General features: G+C 33.1%; 1 protein-coding gene across 5 annotated transcripts in view; it reads left to right on the top strand.

Annotated features, from left to right (window-relative positions):
- The window catches only part of TSC22D2 (TSC22 domain family member 2), a 61,445-nt gene that overhangs the window by 26,332 nt on the left and 21,074 nt on the right, over positions 1-14,039 (top strand). For 3 of the 5 annotated variants that reach the window (XR_013175842.1, XR_013175843.1, XR_013175844.1), the window contains exon 2: positions 3,155-3,313. The exons of the other annotated variants lie outside the window; for them this stretch is intronic. The gene's annotated coding sequence lies outside the window, so the exon portion shown is untranslated. The remainder of the gene's footprint in view (positions 1-3,154; positions 3,314-14,039) is intronic. 5 annotated transcript variants of the gene reach the window in all.

Raw genomic sequence — 14,039 nt, forward strand, 5'->3', positions numbered from 1 at the left:
GTTATATTTCCTTCCTTATTATGCTGGCTGTTATTGGTAAGTTTTAATAAAGCGTATGGATCCTTATGACATATATTTGAGTGATATATAACTGACCTCCGCTTATTTTGTTTTTCCATTTTTATCTTCTCCCCACCCTCAATTTTAGTTTCTTTTTCCTTCTTTATATTATTTATAAACTGCCCTTTGTATCATTTATAAACTATTCTATTCCCTTTGAAAGGGTGGGGAATATAAATCATGTCTAGACATGATCTTCAAAAAACAGTTTATTAGTTATTTCTCAAAACTATGTTAAATTCTTGAATCTATATAGTTTGCTTGTTTTCTGCCAAAAAGAGCATTTGATACAAGGTATAACATGTTAAGCACCTTTTTTTTCAATATTTAATTTTTAGCATGACTGAAAAATCTTTGTGTCTTGAATTATAACTTGGATCAACTACAGGCTTACAAGGTTTTCTGTAATTGTCTTTTTATATATGAATTTCTTAGGACATGCTTTCTTACAGTGTTCTTATTCTTTTAGGCTCATTTGGATTAATTGTTTCCATAAGTTTATCTTTGTTCTTCTAGTCTCATTTCACCAATACATAATCTACAGAAAGACTGTAAGTTTGGTGGGAAATAGAGTTGCTCCATTTTTCCTTCTTTCTTTATTAAAAAATAAGCATTTCTTGCCCTTTAGAGAAACAAGCATTGACTTGTTGCTGGTTTGTCCTAGAACAGCAACCTGAACTTTTTTGAAAAACAGTGTGAAGATATGGCTAAATTAGTGAATAGTGTTAGAGAATTTTTGAAAAAATTCAAAATAAATGTGGCTTATACTGGAAAGTAAAATTTTCCATCAGCTTAAACTAAGCACATTCATTTGAATAGCAGGTTCCTTAAGGAACACTTGTAGGCTTGTTTGATAATTTGATTTAGCATATCATTTTTCCCAGTAATTACCAGGAAACTTATAATCATCCATCCTTTTGGCATGCCTCCTGCCTGCTTCCCTGTTTTGTTCTGTAAATATAGATTTTCCATGAAGGAAAGTTAACTAAATAATGATAAACTTAAGCATAATTCTTGCTGGACTTATACTACCAGAACTTTTAAGAGCACATTCTCATTTAAATGGGATTTTTCTTCCTCATACATTGAAAATGGATGAAATAGCTATACGAAATGTTTGAAATTGTTTTTGATGGCAGTTTTACATAGATTCAAGCTGTACTTCTAAGTAAATATTCATTTTGAGGAAGAATTCTGATTTTAAATAAAATTTTAAAGGCTTTCTAGTCTTGGGTCTGTCCCTCCACATGCACTTCAGTTATCCAGTATTATTTCAGATTTTTAATAAGGATTTCCTTCACGTTGAAACTGAATGAAATTTTTCAAATGTGACAAGCAGCTAATTTTGCAAATGGAAAATTTTGACATAGAAATTTTGTGTTTTTTAAATGTGTACAGCTCTTAGATCCTTGATTTACTATGCATTTTACGCTACTGTACACATCCATGCACATTTCTTTTTATGTATGCTTCATAGTAAAATAACTGAATTTGTATTATATGGTTGGTTTAATTCTATCTTCCAAATGCCTTCCAGGCGTTTATCATAATAGTGTTTAGTAAAGGGTCAGTCACTGTGTGCCTTTCAAAACCAGCAGACAAGCAAATTACCAGCATTATAGAGATATATTTCAGGAACTATTCACCCTATTAAATATGGTATTGTATTGTATTGTCTCATGGGACTTGTCCCACAAAAGAGTAAATCACCAAAATAAACATTTGTAATAATTATGGTAGAATTTTGGTTAGTAGGAGACAGAGCTGCATAAAAGCTTTCTAAAAACATTTGGTAATATGTTGATGAAATGACTACAACTTTAAACTATTATTTATCCTCATAAATATGGATTTTTGCCTTCACCAGGTGATTACATTATAAGGCTGTACTTTGACAAAAGACAAAGTAAAGTTGTTTGGTTTTATTGAAGTCAAATGTGTTTGTTGTGAGATTACATTTGGAAAGATTATATTTGTAAAATTGAAAAAATCCTAATAATAGTTCTTGATTTGTGGGAAACTTTTAAATGGCCATGTATAATAGGAAAGTTCCATCAGAAGTCAAAATCCGTGCAGCATAAGCCCTGACCCCTACATTTGGATTAAATATCTCTTAAGATAGCAGCAGAGTTTCCTTTACAATGCTGTCACTGAATTTTCTGTAGCTTCATTCATACACACACACACACGCACACACACACACACACTTAATCTTCCTCAGTAATGGCCCCCTTCTTTCTACCTCTTCCTTGCCCCATTATGTCATTTTATTTAAGGGGTTAAGTTAGCAAAAATATGCCCACAGATATTATAGAGGTTGCCTTTCCTGTGGATTACTGGCAACTAAAAATATAAATATGTATGCTTACCAGACAGAAAATGCAATTAATGGTATTACTCTTTAGCGAATAAAATAAATGCCCAGTTGAAAGTCTTCTTGTAAAAACTTAATAAGTTCAAGATGATATTCTTTCCCGAAGTAATTTTTGCCCTTACTAAATTCTTCCTACCCCAGTTTTCTTCTATGCCCATACATAGATGAGGACCAATGCTCAATATGATACATTGTTTTGTTTATTACATAAAGCACGTGATAAAAGTTTATTCTGCCATCATGCTTTCTATTTTTAAAATTGAGGTGGTAGAACAGACTAAGACGTAGTTATAAAAATTGAATATTGTCCTGAGCATTTAAATCAGTATAGATTGTTACCAGTCCAGCCACCTACACTATAAACTCAGAAACTCCTATATGGATGTGGACCTAACTACAGAACTCAAATGCCATTCTCCAGGACTGCAGAGTTGTTTATAGCAGGTTATGGTGTTAAATCATAATTATTGAATCATTATCTTAAACCTTTAATTGGTTCCTTCTACCTGACTCTTTACTAACAAATATATCTGATGGCCTGAAAGTCCATATTGAAATTTAAAGTTTGAAGTATCCAGGTCAAATATGAAATTCAGCATTTAAAAAATACTTAAGTACAAAATATCAGTTGTGTAATCATGGTAAAACATAAAACTTTGCTATAAAAGATTTTTAAAGGCTATTTGATTAAAACACTTATTTACTTAAACTCTTTGCTAGAATTTTTTTTAGAATTCAGCATCGGAGGAGGAATGTGACATAATAATGATCGAAAGCCGAAAGTTTAAAAGTTGTGATGCCCTCACATGGTTGGAGGGTTATTCTAGCTTCTAAGGACTGAATGTTGTCCACAAGAGTGTCTCATCAGGTCATAAATTGGTAAGACTTAATGGATTAGATTTTATGTATTATACCTGATGTTGTTGTATTGAGATGAATATTTATGAACAAAATGAGCACATTGTGTAACTAAGAGTATAGTATTAAATATAGCTTAAACTTAGAAAATAAGTTTTTAATACTTGGAGTATATAATCCTTTGAAATTCTTATGAAGCTGAAGGCCATATCTTTGCAGTGGTGTTTAATAAATACATCCATTTAAAACAAAAGTGAAATCCTGGACTATAGTTAAGATTATTTAAATATTGCTATTGCATCTGCTGTAGATGCTACACTATAGTAAAGGGCCCCAAATACTTCCTAGTTATTTTCCCAGGAGATGTTTGAGAAATAGTATGTGAATCTTTTAAGTTAACTTAAAAAAAAAAAAGCTACACCCATTTTCTTCATAAAATATAGTGTAAATTAATTTTATTGCTTTGGGGATTATATTTTTCTTAAAAGCATTTTTCTTGTAGGTGTCTCTAAAATAAAGCTAAGAAAATTTTCTCAATTCTTACATTGAGAATACCTAAAATACCAATATCAGTGAAGACTATGTATTATAATTCAATATACTTTTTTTCTATGCCCTGAAGATTAAAACATTTCCTTTTAGAACTGTTTTCTGCTTAGAAAAAAAAATGCCAACTTGTTTTGTATACGTTCTTATTTTGCTTATTTTAAACACGTCTCTATTTTGTAGGAGGACTCTCAGAATCATAAAATTTAGAGCAGGGTGGGATTTTTAAATCTTCAATCTAAAGATCATCATATTTTGCAGATAGAAAAAAGAGCTTGGGTTAAATTATATGTCAGAGGTCATACAGTTGTAGAATTTATATTTTAAAAAATATTAAATGGTGATACACATACCCTGCAAATTATCAAAGATTATTTGAAGTTATTTTCAGGAAAAAAAAACGAAAGTTATAGCTCATATCCTCTAAACCAGCCACTGCATCTATTTCCACCTTTATCCTTTACCAGAGAGACATATTATTCTCTCTCCTACACATCCACACCCATTCTGTCTTTTAAATAATGTTCTAAATTGTTTCTGATACGGTATTTCATGACATCTGTGAATTTAATTTGCTTCAACCTGTAATTGTGGTCACTGGTAGACTGGAAGGAAATACAACAAACTGTTACAGTTTTGCCTTACTTAGTCTAACTTTGATAATTAGCAAAATGATTCCTAATTTCTTTAGCATGGATTATCCATGTTGAGTAGTCAGTGCGTAGGCTCCAAGGGATCATGAACACTGCAGAAATTTGGGGTAGAGTTTTAGGTATGTTGAGTTTTTGGTGAAGTTTTTGTCACATTTTCAAAAATAGTTAGGTAACACTGCTGGTGAATGTTTTGTGTCTAAAAGACAAGCCTTGGTAGCTCCCCATTATGTGACTAACGAAAGCAAATTTTTAACGAGTACACTGATCCTGTAACTTTACTGATATTTGTCCAAGACCAGTTTATTATAAGTGACCATTAGGCTGAGAAATCAGAATCAGGCCACTTCAGTTTTCAAGAATTTCATACTGTCAGTCTCTGTGCTCAAGTTTGATTGGATTTCTCCACAAAGTAGTTGTGTTTTTGCTACTAGGTGGTTACTGTGTGACAGGCACCGTTCTAAGTATTTTTTTCCATACTATCTCATTTAATTTTCTCAACAGCCATATTATATAGATACTATCAATATCCTCAGTTTACAGAGATGGAAATTGAAAGCTTAGAGAGGTTAAGTAACTTGCTCAGATCAAGTGGTAGAGGTAAGATTTGATTCCAGCTTTCTAACTGAAATCCGGACTTGCAGTCGATTTGCTGGTATGAAGAGTAATCTTGGAAAATGTGAAGGATAGGATAAGGCACACTTTTATATTCAATAAAGGTGTGGAGACAAATTAAATTTACTTTGGATTTAAGTGGCAATGAATTTTATGAGCAGTTTAATATCTAAAATTGGGTATTTGCATTAGAAAGTAACTTCTGTTCAGATTCAATTACAAGCATAATTATATAATTATAAGCATGTCTATCGTATATGTATTTTTATATATTAGTTTTAGGAAAATCTTAGTACTTATTAGAATAGTATTAAGTGTAATCTCTAACTCACCCTTTAATGTTTAGGATTTATAAATTGCAAGCACTGGAAGACATTTTTTAAAAGCTACTTTGAGGTGTAATGTTTCTTAGGGTGGGGGTAGGAAATGAATCATAAATAAAACCCCGTCCAGTTTCCCATATTTTTCAAAATTTCCCATTTATCTTTAATTGTGAATAATTCTGTTATTTTCAGATAAGCCCAAACCTTAGAACCTTTTCCGTATTTTTAACTGTTTATGTGTTTGTGTCTAAATATAGCCTAAAGTTAAATACAGAATGGTACTGCTGCTTAAAGAAAAACAAGTGAAGCCGTGAGAATTTGTTTACCCTTCAGTTAAATTGAAATAGTCTGCAGATCAAGTAAAAGCTCTTCAGCGCCATGGTTAAGTGTACAGACAACTTGATAGGTCATCTGAATATGAGAATCCTATCTCAGATCTTCTTTTAAGAATATATTTATACCCCAGCTTCTTTAGTGGTAATTTTAAAATTAAAACTGTGGAATGTTTAGAAAATAGAAGAATCCTAGTTTTTAACAGTTAGTTTCTCAGTGATTTCATATTCCCTTCCAGACTTTGGGCACTTATACATGCATATTAATAGTTGCAATCACAGTAAACAACAAACTTTTTAATAAACAGTTTTTAGTATTCCAAATATTTATTCATTTGTACATAGCTAATTTGATAGATTTTACATTTGGGGCTGATTTTGACGTCTGCGATACCATCGCCTTCTGGTTTTCTTCCTGCCTCCCTTGGCAGGCTTTTCCTTTCTGTCCTTTTAAGTGCTATTGGCATCCTCAGCATATTGTCCAGACCCTCTTCTGACATTGCTTATCATGCCAAGAACTTATAGATGGCTTTGGATCTCATCTACACGCACTAGGAAGTCCTATATTCTCTAGGCTCCCAAACCTGTCACCTCCAGCCTAAGCATCTCTCCTTGGATTCAAACTTCCCTGTTCTCTCATGGCCAGTTAATCACAGTGTATTCCAGCTCTACCTTCCCAGCATTTCTTCAGCCTGTTTATCTTTCTCATCCCCTTTCAGATCACTGTCCTTTCTTAAGTGTAAACACAACAACTGTCTAACTGGTCTGCCTTATTCAAGTTTCCTTATATGGCTAACATGGTTATGAAGCACTGTACCTCCTATTCCTTTTACTTGAACACTTTTATGTATGTGTCCTTTCCTTCTTCACCCAACTGTGGCACCTCCTTCACTAAACTATTCTTTCTTCACCCCAGATCTTGATTTGGTGCCCTCCAAATACTCTCTAAGATTGTATCCTGTCTTGGCATTTACCACTCTTGTTACCTTGTCTATCTCCTACACTAAACTGTAAACTCGTAAACTCTGAGATTATGTCTGTTTCACATTGTATGCCCACCACCTGATAAATGTTTAAGTACATGAAAATTCCTCTGGAATATGACATCACAAAATTTAGTATCTGGAAAGAATCTTAGAAGTTAATACGTTCAACTAGAAACAGCCTCAGATGCAGAACCCATATCACCTAATTGCTGAGCCAGTGTTCCTTGTAGGTTTCACAATATTTAGCTTTTGGCCACTTTAACTTAACCAATAAAAATTACAATGTCATACATTGTTTTCCTTCTACCAGGGACAAATGCATTATTTCATTGAATCCTAGTACCTGATCCCATTGTTACCTTTAGAGAGGCTAAATAATATGCCTAAATCACATCTTGAAAGCAATGGAGCCAGGATTCAAACCAGGGTATTACTGCAGGGCCAAAGCCCTTTTGTTCAATACCACCACTCAGAGTTTATCTTCAGTCTAAAATTAAAAGTCTGTGAGTTGGAAGCGTAATTTAGTAGCCATTTATTGTAATAATGCCACTTATTGCATCTTTAAATCATGGCATAAAGATGCCACTTATTGCATCTTTAAATCATGTTTATAACATACTTTCCAAGTTATCATCCAACCTTTGAGTAACTTCAGTGATGTTTACCATGGCATCCCAGTCTTTTTTCTTTTCCCATTCTATCTTTAAACCTTTCATAAACCCTTCCTGTACAACAGAGATCCCAAGACGTGAGTCAGAAAAATCAGATAATTGCCATTGGTTAAAAGCATTTAATAAAAACTTTAGGTTCATATAACAGAATATAAGCTGTACCACAAATTCTTTGGATAGGTTGAACTGAGTGAATTATTTAGTTCTGTGTTTTCATAGCTGTCATAATCAAGAATATGGGTTCTGGTTTGTGATCATCAGTTATTGGTATTAGTACCATGTGTAATTTGAAAGTTCTCCTTTAAAAATGAATTAGACAAATATTACTTAACCTCTTAGAAGAGATCACAAGGATGTTTTCCACTTCGTAATTATTGATTCTAGTGATGATGCAAGGACTTGACTTGACTCCTTTAATATGATCCACCAATGTAAACTTGAGAATAAAGTATATCTGAATTTCTTCAGATTCCAGGACCTATTTCACTTACAACTTCCATTTATTCATGAAGCATGCTTGAAGTCACATGGCAGATTAACTTGTCTTCTTTATCTGTCTTGACCAAACCTTGGAGCTTTTGGGCCACTGCTTTCCACCCTCAGGATAGCTTTTGGTTTCTTTTCACTTCTTCCGTTAGATTTGATTCTAATAGTCCATGGAGAATGATCAGTTGAGAGAAACTTCAGATGGAAATTTATGAGTTAAAATTATGCAATTAAACCTTTTACTGCATTCTACCCTAAATCCATTATTCTAATGTAAAAAAGCCTTTGTCAGAGTTTTTATTCAAAAGATCATAAGAGTTTTTATGGTCCACTTTATTTTTCCATGAAATCTTCTGTGATTTTGTCGTCACCATGATCAGTATATAGAGCTGCTAAATTTCCCTGGCATAATCTTGGTAGCAGTAACCTGAATACTCATAGCTTTTCTGTTCCTCAAACTTATAATTATACTATATAGAAACTTCTTCCTTGGTGAATAACAACGGGATACAAGGAACATCACAAAAATGATTTTCTGGCTTTTTATTTAAACTATCTTTGTCAGAGAGAAGAAAAAATCCCATAAAATATCTGCCCATTTTTATTGTTTCATTGGCACCATCCTAATTAGTTTAAATATATGGTTAATTTCCTAGATCACTGCCCTGACATTATAAGCCCAATATAGCATAAGTTCATGCTGAACTTATAAAGTATAATTAGACAATATACTGTTTATACTTAGTTTTATCCCATCTTTTTCTTCATTGAATATGTTTAGTATAAATTATATGTAGAGTGTTCTAAGTAGAGCTTTTAGATGGGCATACTTCTTGCCTTTAAGGTTTAATTCAAGAGAGAAGAACCATTTGATAAAGACAACACCGATGAAATTTTGGAAGAGTGAGGGGGGGAGCCTGTTGGAAGAAATAAAGAAAACAGAAAATTTGGGTGAAGCATCCTATTTCAGATAACATCTTATCTCTAGAATCTAAATTGGTTTTAACAAATTTCAGGTTGTAATATAAGTCTAGAATTCTTAATAGATTTTCTGTAAACTAATGTATACAAACTTATAAAATTTTGTCACTCACTATGGCTAAATTAAAACATTGTTATTGTCTAGGAAAATTCAGTGTGACGGATTTAAGTATAAGAATTGTTTATTACTGAAAACTTACCTATTGTGTACACTTCTACTTGAGTGAAAGAGCCTTAAGAAACTTTAGATTTTATAGTAATGATACTTTACTTTATTGACCTTATACCAGAATCCCTTTTTGAAGCAGGTAATTTTAAAGCTATGTGGTTTAGAAGCAAAGCTTTACTATTTTGATTTGCTTTTAGTAATATCTATTTTGACATTTCACTTAACTTTAATGGAAGAAGGCATGGGATCTTAGTTAAACACAGTATGTCAAGATTATTTTTAGTCTGAACGAACACTGAGGTCCTAAAGAAGATCACTAAGAACTTTATTAATGTTCATTCTACAGGATTGCTGTGTTCAGTAAATATCAATGTAAACTTAAAATCTCAAGTCAATTTTTATTGGCAATGTTTTATAGCTGCATTGAGTCTTTAACATTATATTGAATATGTAGAAATCAAGTAAATGTGAAGCAGTAGGTAGGATTATTTTAATCTTAAGGGTGAGACAGAAATGCAAAGGCCATTAATGCCTAATACTAATCACAGTTGATTTTCATTTGAACCTCACTGCCTCAGAATGTTTACTCTTAATTTGTAACTTAAGTTGCAGTGGAATAATAGACCTTAAAAAATAGTGCCCAAGTCCCAGTTGATCCAAATAATAGGAGGAACTAATCACTTGGGGGTATTTTTGTGTTGTTTTCTTTTTACTTTTGTAAAGAAAAAAGTGGGGGGAAGTGGGACAGTGTTTACTTTTGTATATGCAGGCTCACAAATCTACAACAGCCCTTCAAAGTAGTTCAACCATGACCCCATTTTACAGTTGAGGAAACTGGTTTAAATGTGTTAACGTGCTAGGATCACACCACTACTATGTGGTGGAGTCAGGATTTGAAACCAGTTGTTCTAGTTCCAGACTGTGTTCTTAAACCACTTCTTCATTCTTTGAGAACTGAACCTTTTGCTTTGGCAGCTGCTGAGAGTTAAGCTTTCTGCCCTTAGAACACAGCAGAGATCAAACGGGAGTTGAGCCAAGTGGTAGTTAAACTAATGACCTGGACAACTTTCTAACTCTTCAGGGCATGTGTTTACAGTACTTTCTCTATACTCATTGAAGATCAGATATTTAATTTTTCCTCACACCCAGGCAAATATAAATTTTTATACCATCCTTGCTGTAAAATGTTAATTTATTTATTAAAAGTAAAATAAGGACCAGATTTTTTTCCCTATATATATTTTGTCCATTTTTCATTAAGGGATGATGACCATGCCTGGTGTTGGCTTTACTTCTTGTCCCATTAGTATAAGTCAAAATGAAACAGCTGTCTCTTTAAAAACCTCATTATATGCTAGAATACTTTTCCTGTCAAGGTATTTCAAATAATATTTCTGAACTTTCAATAAATAGGCATAAACTGAAAGATTACCTATAAGATAAGCAAAAATTATCCATGTGCTCTTCTGATATTTGGCATTTGGTATACAAAGGGATAACATCATTTCCACTTTGGTCAGGCCTCATTGAAGAAATGGAATTTAGAGAATTTATTAAAGAATGGCTGTTCAGTTGAAAGAAATAGTGTGTCGAGTGCTTGAGAAAGGAGGCAAGCAATGAAAGGAATAAATTTGCCAGATGAAAGAAATCGTGACTCTTCCAAGAAAGGTGGTTTCTTCCCAAGCCCATCTTCCGTAACTCTTCACATGTTTGGTGTTTACAGTGCTTTTGGCTCACTTGTCTTCTCACTGTTTATAACTGATATCTTCTCCCAAAGTTCAAACCATGTATCACATTCTGACAACTCTCAAATCTTGGACTTCTAGACCAGAGATTCCTCTAGAACTCTAGATACCTGTTTCTGGCAGCCTTCTTATTTCTTCATCAGAATCTACATACATCCCAGATATCTTAAGATTCAAGAATTGCAAGTAAAACTTAAATTTCTCATTTTCACACCTGTATTCCCATGTTCCTCTGCCACTTATCCCCTCCATCCCCTTCACACACAAAAAACCTAGCCTTCTTTCTAAGACACACTAACCATTTCTCCACTCCTAATTTCTCCAAGCTAAAAACTCAAATCATCCTTGTCATTTATTTTGTCATAGATGGGTCTCTTTCCATCATATCCCTTTAATCTCTTAGAGATTCTCTATGCTTTAATTATAAAAACTATTTCATCTTACCCCCAAATACTGCTTTTTCATGCCAGTGACCAAACATTTTACAATGTCCTTCTATCCCTCCTTCCTTCTTACTTAGACAAGTTTAGTTTAGACTGAAAATGAGGAGTGAAATTAAGGGGTATTTCCACAATTATGTTTTTTGATTTGAGTTGATAGCATTACTTGTGACCATTAGATACCAAGAACTGCTGTGGTGAAGTTGGTTTTGCCTTTAAGGCCAGAAAGTGGCTTTGGAGATGATCCAATACAGCTACCTCATGTTAGAGCTAGGGGGAGAGCCCCGAGAGTCAAAGTAGCATATTTAGAACTCAGTTTACAGGTATCCTACTTGTGAGTCCAAGCTACTGCAGCATATTCGTTCTTTAGTGGACAGCTTCCAGCCTCATTATGGAGGTTTTGCATGGCAGGTAGAGGTTGTCTGGTGGGGAATAGATTCAGCCATTAATTGTATCATACACGGTTAGTGCCATAAAGGAAATGTGGAGCATGGCTCACTGTATAGTGACACTGTTACTTCTGGGACAGTTAGAGAAACCTTTACAGAATAGAAAACATTTGAGCCGAGCTGTAAAAAAATGGTATGAATTCCACAGAAATGTTCAGAAAATGAGAAAGTAGGAGCAAAGAGTAAGTAATGATGAGTCTAAAGGAGTAAGAATGCCCAATATAAAATTTGAGCAGGATTTCAGAATGGTGGGGGAGAGGGAATATAGAGGTTAGCATTAGAAATAAATATAATGCCCTTCATTAGTTAACAAGTTATTGTTTTTTAGGGGGGAGAGGGGCATTTGTATGCCATTGTTGAAGAACTACGAATTACTTTTAGAAATGTTAAATTTTGCATATAAATAAGGTTATTTTTTATAATGGTCCTCCTGCTGTGTGAAAATTTACTCAGTGCTTGTTGGTTCTGAAATAGAATGCAAATCTTAATGTTTTATGTTTTTTTTTAAATTTCTATTGACATTCTTTTTATTGTGTTTGTTCAATTTTGTTCAATTTCATACAGTTACACCATGAAGTTCTATATACCTTAGATGGTTAAAGTGCTGTTATTTCTTCACAGTCAAAAGGAAGGAGTGTACAGGTGGTTCAGTGTTAGAATGCTTGTCTTCCATGCGGGAAACCCGGGTTTGATTCCCAGACCATGCACCCCCCCCAAAAAAAACAAAACAAAAAGAAAGAATGCTTTTGTTAACCTTTTAAAAAAAGAATTGATTTCTATTCCAAAATGGCTGTTAAATAGCTTTTTTCTTAATCTTTATTCTCTTCCTAACCCCACTGAAGTAATTTGAACTTTTATCTGGTTTTAATGTCTTCATTCATATTAAGAGTTTTTATTGATTTTTTTTAATTTAAATATTCTTTCTAGAAACTTGCCTTTAAAATCAGTATTGAAAAACAGATATTTTACTAGATTAACGTGTACTATAGTCACTTAATTCTGAATTATTTAGAAGCTGTTTAGCCATCAGCTTCTTTCCTGGCAGACTGAAGGAATGGTTTTAGTGTGTCTAGAATGAATATATGAGAATACATACACTGCCCTTTTATTCCTTTTCAGTATAACTATTGTTTGGGTCCTCATCAGGTGTTCTGCAGAAATCGGTTGGTAAAATTTGGAATCCTTTCTAATCCTTACCCTTATTTTAGTCTGAGTTACCAGTGTACATCCAAATCTGGGTAATTGTCAGTCATACCCTATTTTCCCAGTCTACAGGACGTAATTTAAGATCACCAGCACTCTAATGTCAAATTTTTAATTTGGGCTAAAACCTCTGGTTATGTATCATTCACTTTCACTCCCCAGTAATGAATTATGCTATCATCAAATTACTTAATTGCTGTTGTGTAAACAAAGCAATGAAATTTCTTTCAAGAGATCTTGCTCTGTATGTAAGCACTCCAACATTGGGGAAAATGCCACCCTCCTCCTACCCCTTTCTCACACCCTTTTCTTATTTCAGTATGACTCAGAGGAAGGAAATAATCTTTTCATCCTGTCAAGCCTTGTCTAATGTTAGCCTAATAAGAAATAACTAGCTGGTGTATAAACTCATTTATCTTAGTAGATATGACTCCATGTTCTTGTAAAATTTAAATATTTAATTTGAAATAATAGTATATTAACCAAACGTTCTTGGTTTATTTGAAGTATTTGAATTGTAATGGTAAAATTTGTTTAAAGATTTGATTTCACTATTGTATCAGGCTCCAGTTTTTCCATGCTAAGTTTTTATATCTCCTATCTTGAATACTTTAAGAATTTTAGTTCAGCTAAATTAAAAATTTTTTTCTTTAGAGTAGTTGTAAAAGGTAAATCTATAATTATATAAGAGTTTTACTACTACATATTAAAATGAATACCCCCAAATATCATAACTTGGAAATGTAAAAAAGATCTGGCAAAAAGAAGGTAATTTAATCTTATCTTTTTTCTTTTACTCATTTTTATTGAGTAAGTTTACATAGCATTTTGTGTCATAGATTTTTACAACAAATTTTTACTTTTTCCTATTAAAAGAATAGAAATGACTATACCAGGAGTTATAAACATTATTTGCACCATATTCTTAGGTAGTATAATTCACTCTTAACAAAGGAAATGAATTTACAAATCACAAGTATTTAAAGCTGGAAATGTACCCTTTATGGGGGTGGGGAGTGTGGAAAGGATGGGGATCACTTAAGTTGATTGGTCTTATCTGCCAGAATGAAATAGTTCCTAGAGAAAGTGAAGTTACTGCCTCCTCTTCACTCCTTTCTCCCTTTTCCTGTTTCTTGTTGTTACTTTTCCTG

This window comes from Tamandua tetradactyla, chromosome 5 (assembly GCF_023851605.1).
Source record: "Tamandua tetradactyla isolate mTamTet1 chromosome 5, mTamTet1.pri, whole genome shotgun sequence".
Classification (NCBI taxonomy): domain Eukaryota; kingdom Metazoa; phylum Chordata; class Mammalia; order Pilosa; family Myrmecophagidae; genus Tamandua; species Tamandua tetradactyla.